At 37.1% G+C, this 9,560-nt stretch overlaps 1 long non-coding RNA gene across 1 annotated transcript; it reads left to right on the top strand.

The window, feature by feature from the left end:
* The first annotated feature begins 3,391 nt into the window (after positions 1–3,391).
* LOC114819851 (uncharacterized) lies at positions 3,392–7,504 on the top strand. The gene is made up of 6 exons (XR_003767151.2): positions 3,392–3,572; positions 5,295–5,565; positions 5,848–6,415; positions 6,539–6,637; positions 6,737–6,814; positions 6,898–7,504. It is a non-coding gene; the product is annotated as an uncharacterized lncRNA (long non-coding RNA).
* The last annotated feature ends 2,056 nt before the right edge of the window (positions 7,505–9,560 follow it).

Raw genomic sequence — 9,560 nt, 5'->3', positions numbered from 1 at the left:
TTGTTTTGTTTAGAAGCTGGCGTAGTATCGATTCCCTTGTGTAAAATGGTTTACCATCCATCCCTTGTTAGCATAGAAATCTCTATAAACTTGTTAGCATATAATGCTACCAAAGGACAATTGTTTGTAGAAAGACCAAAGAAACACTCAAAAGGTGTTGGATGGTCTCGGATTGGGTTATGAAAAAATTAATGCTTGCAAAAACAATTGTGTATTGTTCTATAAGGAGAATAAACGTTGGATAAATGTCCCTTATGCAATGAGTTGAGGTTCAAAATGACATGTCAAAATAGATCAACGAAGATCCCACAAAAAGTTATGCGTTATTTGCCTTTGAAGCCTAGGTTGCATCAATTGTATATGTCAATGCATATTACCATGGACATGAGATGGCATGAGGAAAAACAGGTTGATGATGATGTCCTGAGGTATCCTACAGATGGAGAGGCATGGAAAGAGTTCGATCGAACGTTCCCTGATTTTGCTGCTGATTCTCGGAACGTTAGATTGGGACTTGCCACTGACAGATTTAATCCGTTTGGGATTTTAAGCTAACACCGCAGTACTTGGCTGATTTTTGTATTTCCGTATAATTTTCCGCCATGGAAATATATGAAAAAAGAATACAGGATGATGACTCTATTGATAATTGAGGATCTTCGTAGGTTAATCGATGTATACGATAAGTGTACTACCAAGATGTTCACTTTGCGGGCTATAGTGATTTGGACTGTAAACGATTTCCTCGCATATGCAATGGTTTCTTGGTGAAGCACTAAAGGTTATATGGCATGCCCTGTAAGCAAGAAAGACGTAACATCTAGTTGGCATGCTAGAAACGTTTGTTACCTTGGTCATCGGAGATGGTTGCCTTGGGACCACGAGTGGTGAGAGAAGGATAAAGAGTTTGACGGGGAGAAAGAGCATCGCCTCAAATCCAAAGAATGGTCCAGTGATCAGATTTTAGAACAGCTTAACCATTTGGATTTTGCTCATTTTAGGACCAATGTCAATAGGACCAGACCTTTTACACATATGAACTGGACGCACAAGTCTATGTTTTTGAGCTCTCGTATTAGTCGAAACTAAAATTAAGACACAACCTCGATGTTATGCATGTTGAGAAAAATGTATTTGACACATTGGTCGGCATAATTCTAGATATTGAGGGCAAGACAAAGGACATGATCAAAGCTTGTCTTGATTTGGAACGAATGGGAATACGACGAGGTTTATGGATGAATAGGGACAATGATAAAGCCAGAAGGGATTTTGCGTTTTTTTTCAATGAAACCGAATGACAAAAAAGAATTTTTAAAGTTTTCATAGTGTGTAAAGTTTCCTAATAAGTATGCTTCAAATATCGCGTGTTATGTGAAAGTTGATGGGGGTAAATTAGCTGGCCTAAAGAATCATGGCTGCCATGTGGTTCTATAAGGCCTACTTTTTGTGGGTATTTGACATCGTTTGCCAACCGATGTAGTGAAACCAATCATGTTGTTGTCCAGTTTTTTTTTCGCAATTGACGTCAAGAACGTTACGAAAAATGGACATTAATTAGTTGTGTCATGATATTGTGCAAGTTCTATGCAAGTTTGAGATCATATTTCCTCAAGCTTTCTTCACAAGTATGATCCACGTGATGGTTCGCTTACCAGATGAGGCATTGCTTGTTGGACTAGTCAACTTTTGATGGATGTATCCGAAAGAAAGGTATATATTCCTCGTCATTTTTATTAATCAATATTATATATCTTACAATTAGTAAAATTTGTATCACATCGTTTTATTTTGGCATGCTTATCCAAGACTTGAAGAAAAGTGTATGAAACAAAGCAAAGCCCGAATGATCCATTATACAAGCTTGGGTGGCATATAATGTATTTAAAGGATGTTGAGACAACCTTCCATCATCCTCCTCGCAATAATGACGGGGGTGTGAGAAAGGAGAAACTTTCAGTTTTTGCCCAAATTGCTCGACCATATAGAGATCCGATACGAGGCAAGTCGTTTTTCAAGATGGACATGGAGGTAGCACATTGGTTCATACTCAACAATTGTGATGAGACACTATCATACCTAGACGAGCATGAAAATATGATGAAGCAGGCACATCTTTCACATTTGTATGCCAAGAAACACCGTGAATTGTTTCCGTAGTGGTTTCTCGAATATTTAAGTTTGAAGTGTTTTGTATTGGACATATATATTGTACCAATTAATTTTCTCAAACTAACAAATTTAAATGTTTGTCTAATATTAAGTGAATCAGTTGAAAGCATTGAATTCCCCAACGTACAGTGAAGAGTTATATAACTTGGCGTTTGGACCGATTCGCATTGAATTGTACTCGAGTTGCCATGTCAACGGCGTCAAGTTCTTAGCGGTGCATGAGATGACAAGTTATGTATGCAAAACAGCGGTGTTCATGTCCTAGGGGGAGGCGAAAGTATAGACATTGAATTCTATAACTAACAAGTGTCATGCAATTGCTTTACAAAAACCAATGCTAAGTGATCGTATTTAAGTGTCGATGGTTTGATACAAACCTAAATAGGCAAAGAAGTGTGAAAAGTGATCATGGATTACTATCAGTGAACATTACCAAAACTTGGTACAATGATGACCCTTACATCTTAGCAACCATGGCAAAACAAATTGAGTATCTAGATGACCATAAGGCTGGGAGGAGTTGGAAAGTTGTTTAGAAGATGGATTATAGGAACGTGTATGCTATACCAGAACAAGACCCTACTGACGACAACATCGACAATGTTGTTGACCAACATCTAGAATATTCGATGAAAAGTGGTGTGGAAACACTCCGAGATACTAATCTTATCCAAGAACCATTTTAGATAGAAGGAGTATCTTCAATCGAAATATAGATTCAGTTGATCACAATTGAACTCGGTAATTTTCCACGATCTGATGATCCAGTGAGCACAAACGATGATGGTGACGTACCTATCGATGATAAGGAATAAGGCACTGAAAATGATGATAGCAACGAAAGTGAAAGTTATTATAGTTGGGATGAAGATTAAGGCAATTTATGTATAACTTTTTTTGTAAAACACATGAAATGGTTAATGCATTATATAGAGTGATGGAAAAAAAAATGGTATGAATGATTCCCATTTTATACGTGAATTACTTTGTAAATAAATTTGTTTTATTTGTATTTTATAATAAATTGTAATCAAAATAAAAAAAAAGTACAAAAACCATTTTAAAACATAATTGCGCAACGCATAACAACTTTTGGTCACGCAAGCATTTTAATTTTACCCCGAAAGATCGAATTTTCAGCACTTGCGCGACGAAATATATGTATTCATCGCGCAAGTGTCTGAAAATTCAATTAAGGTGCTTTTTTTTGCGACAAAGCCTCTATCGTGCAAGATTCTATATTTTTGACCCTGTGTGTCTCATTCCTCCCTCACTTCCCAATTCTTCCTTTTTCCCCGTTCGATACCCACTCTTTCCTTCCTCTGTAACTCCATCTATCTCTCCTTCACTCACATCGTCTCTCCGTCCCTCTCTGCTTGTCACCTCTTTGTCTTCAAGAGGTAATCCTCTTCAGTTTTTATTTTCAATTTTGTTTATTGACTGGGGATTAGAATTAGGTTTTTTTTTTCTTTTTTTTTTCAAATTGGGGGTACTGGGGTTAGATTTAGGGTTCGTAAATTGGGGGTTACATTTAGGTTCTTAAATTATAGTTTTGAGGGTTCTTAATTGGGGAACGATTTTGGGTAGTGAGGTTGGATTTGGTTTTCTTAAATTGGGGGTTAGATTTAGGGTGCTTCACTGGGGGTTAGATTAGGGTTCTTAAATTAGGAGTTTTTTAATTTCAAGGAAAGGGTTCGAATTAAGGCCGTGGGGTTAGATTTAGGACATTGTCTCGCTCTTCATTGAATGTAAATAGAAAATAGAGTAATTTGTTTTTACTGATTATTCTGTATTGGTAATATTTTTGTTTCCATGGAGATATAGCTAGATTATCTGTATAGAATATTGATAACCAGGTTCACAGTTTCACACTTGCGGGTCTCATTTTCCCTGTTTGATATTCCCATTGTTTCTTAGGAACCAAACAAAGCTTTAACTTACAACTTGTTTCGATCGAAATTTTTGCTGCAAGTGTTGTTTCTGTGTAATTTTCACTGCAATCATTATGTAATTTTGACTGCTACTGTTTCTGTGTAACTAGACCAGAATACAGATGAAATTATTTGTGAAATTTTAAGAATTGCATGTTGACTGCGTTTTCAAATCATTAAGGTGCAGATGGCTTCGATGTCAAAGCATCAAGCAAGAGATAATTGTAGGATTAGTGCATTGCCAGATGCACTTGTTTGTCACATACTTTCCTTCCAACATTGTATGCAAAGTGATTCAGTGTGTTGAGAAATAATGGAAATCAAATAAGAAATCAAACACATGAAGACATAAATAATGATGTAGCTTAATTAGTTAGTCATACAATTGGACAAAGATAGTTATAGAATTAGGGCTGTGGGGTTTTTTTTTTTAATTTGAAGAACAGAAATAGCTTAATTAGCCTATTAATGCTTCTCTCTCGAAAGTCTTAACTCCTAAATAGATAGAAAGCATTATTTGCTGCTACTCACTCATTTCTAAATATATTGCATTGTTAATTATTCCAGTTAGCAAGCTCTATTTATATCCAATAGTCATAGGATTTTTATATGTAATGTGGATGTTTAAAGAGACTAAGAATCACTTTATATGATCCCTTTTCTTATTACTACCTGTGAAACTATTAAGTAATTATGGTGGAAACTGTTTATATTTATGTTGCTTAGTACATACACACACAACTTGCAAACATCAACACACACACACGCGCGGGCGCACGCACACACAGAGTACATGGAAAATTAGCATACATCAATACACGCACACACACACACACCCAAAGTCAGCATACATGACACACACAGACATAGTACATACACACACCCACACACATATAACACGTACATACATACATACATACAGACACATACACTCATAGACTATGATTTTGCCTCCAACTACTCCTTTATGCTAGTTTCTCCTTATAAGTTATAATTGATGGGTCGATATCCTATCTGAATTGGTTAGTTTGTGTATGGTAGATCAATTTTAAGTTTTGTTTCTGTCAAACTTGAATTCGGTTTAGAATTAAGGTTTTTAAATTTTGTTTTAAATTTAAGTTGAAATTATTATGCATGTGTACGGTAAGTTAAATCTTTATGTACGAAACAAATTTATTTTCAATTTTGTAGATGTCATAGCTCATTAGAACTAGGAGGGCGATGACTTCAACACTTAGTCTGACGACTACACCTAATACTGCCACCACTGCTCCAGCAGAGATGGACGATAGGCTGGTGAATCTGATTGACCTAGTTGGTTCTCTAGTCCTACAAGTGCCTGCATCATTGACTTCTTCGGTGGCACTACCTGTTGGCACTCGACATGCTCATCGGCTCCCCCGCACTCCGGACCAGATGTCGCCATTGGGATCCGCAACCGATGCCTCGGGTACATGGTCAGGTATACAATCCTAATTTACTACCTCATTCCCATGTTAACTGATTTTTGTTATTTTAGGTTCAATTTTCTTAAGTTATGTCATGTAAGGATTAAAAAGTTGTCATCGTTCTGAACCTTTTATTAAATTGTTGTGATTATTGTGTTGGATACGTATATTATTTATGTTATTTTCAGGGTTTTGAGAAATGTTTTAATTATAAGGGAGGTTATGCCGAAATTTTAGTAGGATTTGTTATTAGTTTTGGGTTAATGGTTTTTTTTTTTCATTTCTTTGCAACGAAGAAAAACACCCGGGGACCTTGTCAGCAATTGAAGACTGCGAAGGTCACCCGGGTGACCAACGGTCGTATCACAATCAGATACAATGAGCGACATCGGGTAGCACCAACGACAGAGCAGAATAGTGCATTAGGCCACAACATTGGGCATGTTGTGCGGACCTTTTGCCCCATGCAGACTTTTGCCCTATGCGGTGGAAGTCTTGAAAGGTGATGCCGGAGGGGAGATGAAGAACACGGTGCGCAATCATTTGTTGGTAAGTAGTGTCACCTTTTTAATACTTTTCATGTAAAATTTATATATTTATATTTATTACTATCTTTTATTACTAATACTTTCATAATATTTGTTACATTGCAAACAAATTAACTACAATTTGGAGGACATGTTGGCATACCTCAATCGTTTCTTCTTCGAACACTACAAGCAGTGGAAGAGTGACTTGCACCAATATTTTGAGCAGTCTGATGATCCGTAGGTCTCTCTCGAAGATGGTTGCCTGAAGGAGTTTGAGGACCGACAAGATAGTTGGGTTTGGCTCTACGGTCATTTTCAGGAGCTGGGCTATGTGGTGCTTTTTTAATTACGACTTCTTTCATTTTACTTTTTTTTTTTACTAATGTTTATTATTATTATTATTATTTTTTATTTTCTTTAAGTATTACAACTAATACGTTTATTTTTTGTATAGCAGAAGAAGGCGAAGGCGAACAAGATCAATCGGGAGAAGAAGACTCTTCTCCACCATTCGGGTTTGAGGCCTTTCTCCTATAGGATGGAGGCGCGGCAGAAGGTATATATTACAACTTTCATTTCTAATTTTAAAATGTCGCTAATAATTTTTTTATTTTTTTTGTACTAACATTTTCCTTATCTTTTTCTATTTCAAAAGGGTTCAAAATTTCCGGAGATCGACGTCTTTGCTGACGTTTATGTTTGAACTAGGGATGAGTTGACCAAGTCCCTTTAAGTAAGTAATTTCTTATGCATTAAAGATTTATACTAATTATTTCAAATTGTTTTCTATTAATAATCCATGTTTTTTTTTCACAGGCGACTATGGTGGAGAAGGGTCAGTCGGTGCTTCGGGAGTTCGCCTCCCAGCTTACCTCAAACACGTCGATTGAGTCTGTGGATCCCCCTAAGGATGCGGGGTTTCACATCCTGACAAAGACGTTGGACTAGACTTTCGCTCAAAAGCCAGGGGCATATTGTTGGGGGATGGGAAATGCCAGGCGGCAGGAGAGTCGAGCCTCGTCATCCTAGTAGTTAAAAGCCCAGGTTACGGCCTTGACGTAGGAAGTTGTTGGCCTGAGGAGTGAGCTGGCATCGTACAAGTCTCAAATGGCAATGCTTGTACAAGCCCTTAGTTCCTCCCGAATACGTCTCCCCGATTTTTCTGCATCACTGGCCTCAGAGCCCTTCCACACCAAGCATGCACAGCAATCAGGCCCGTCAACCTCCGACCCCATCCCCAACCACACCCCCTACTAGCAGCAAGATTACCAAGCTCCTCCGAACGACTTGCCTATAGATTATTTTGCTTTTTTTTTCATAGTTTTGTTCCCGCTTTCTTTTAAAATTTTGTATTTTAAGTACATTTTTATTCATTAATTTGCTTTTTTTTTTGTCATTTGTATGAAATATCTTTTTTTTATAATTTTTTTATTCTATTTATTATTTTTTATTAAAAATTACACTTGCGCGACGTTGACTGGTCGTTGCGCAAAATTACGCCCATCTTATATATTTCGTTGCTCTAAACAATGCACGTCTTACTTGCTTCGTCGCGCATTACCACGTGCATCTTCCATGTTTTGTCGCTCAAAACCACGCGCCTCTTACATGTGTCATTGCACAAATTTTTTCGAGACAAATTGTTGAGGGCCCCATAAATTTCTCGTCATAAAGCACACTTGTATGCTTTTATATCGTACAACGAAAGCCTTGGTCCGTATAACTTTCACGTGACGAGTACTAAAGTGTCGCACAATTGTTTAGATGCGCGACGAAATTGCACTTATTCGTCGTACAAGGTCATTTTTCACAACCTTTGCGCAACAGATTCTGCATAACGATTTGTGCATGTGACCCAAAAATGCTTTGTGTGACAAAATCCCCCTCGTCGGGCAAACTGTTTAATTTAGTAGTGCGAGTAAGGAGGTAAGCTTATCCTCTATTTCATCAATTTCTTTAGATCCATGCCTAGTATTTTGATGGGCCCTCTTAGCCGAATTCAATCTTGTTTCTTTGATTTTCTCTCTAACCTGGAACATAGGAACACCCTCGACCACTTTAGCCCATCCTTGTTTTATTGCTTCCCGACACCCATTCTGTGAAGTCCACTGTTCTTCATAACGAAATTGTATCTGACATATCAACGGTCTCCATCCACCCTAGGTGAGAAATAATGGTGTGTGATCTGACAAAGACTTCTTCAAATGAGTACCTTGTAAATCAGAAATAGTTCCAGCCACGCATGATTAGCCAAAGCTCTATCGAGTCGCACCTTTATTCCTCCATCCCTTGTTGTAAACCATGTGAACTTATTACCACTATAGCCCAGGTCAATAAGTCGACATCTCAATTGCATTCCGGAACCCCTCCATTTGCCTATCTCGATGCAGATTACCACCTTTTTGTTCATCAGCTTTAAGAATTTCGTTGAAATCACCAATACACACCCAGGCCCGTCGGAGTTGTCATGAAGATGATCTAGTAGCTGCCATGATTTAGCCCTATCGCTGACACGAGGATAGCCATAAAAGAAAGTGACTCGCCAATAGGACTCATCTCCCGCGCCATCCACATCCGTATCTATATGATTCGAGGAGTATGACAATAAACTCAAATCTTTATGCTCTTTTCACATCTCACTTAATCCCCCTGATTGTCCTCTACTGGCAACCGAGAAAAGAAAATCAAACTGCAATTGTACTTTTGACTAGGCTTGGAAATTCCTGACACGACTCGATAATTCGACACGACATAACACGAAATTAATAGGTGTTCGGGTAGACATGATAACGAATAGGGTCGTTATCGGGTAACCCGATAAGCACTTGTTAAGATAACGGGTTGGTTTGGGTATACACGTGGGTAACACGATACACGATATGCAAAATATTAATTTTATAATTTTATAACCCTAAAAAAATACTATAATAATTATATATATTAATTTAACAATTTTATACCCCAAAAAACTATAATAATTATATATATATTAAATTAAATTTAAAAAATTGGTGACCATTGGATCGGCTGAGATTTAATCTCAACCGTCCATTGTGCATTAGGTTGGAGGTTAATATATTTTTATATGGTATACTACTAATGTTTTATTTCTTCTCATAATTATTTTGGTAAACTTCTCATAATTTGAATGGTTTTTAATGTTTAGTTTTTCTATACTTAGTTTATGCCGAAGAGAGTTCTGACGTGGAAAACCTTACTAAAAACATCATCAACATAACTCTCGAAGGCAATAGATCAAGCCAAAGTTCCAATACAATTTTCTCATGATGATCAATGAAAATTGAGGATTTTGTAAAAGGAATAACATGCAAGCTTTGAGTTCCATTGGCAAGGTTTAAATTTTTTAGAAAGGCTTCACAACCTTGAAAACAAAAACTCATTCATTTTGCATATCCTTGCACATTTAATATTTTGTAATAGACTAGTAGTGTATGGATGTTTTTTTATTAGGCTCTTAT

The sequence above is a fragment of the Malus domestica genome, chromosome 11 (assembly GCF_042453785.1).
Source record: "Malus domestica chromosome 11, GDT2T_hap1".
Taxonomy (NCBI): domain Eukaryota; kingdom Viridiplantae; phylum Streptophyta; class Magnoliopsida; order Rosales; family Rosaceae; genus Malus; species Malus domestica.
Note: the sequence above shows the minus strand (reverse complement) of the source record. Positions and strands in the feature narration are given on the sequence as shown.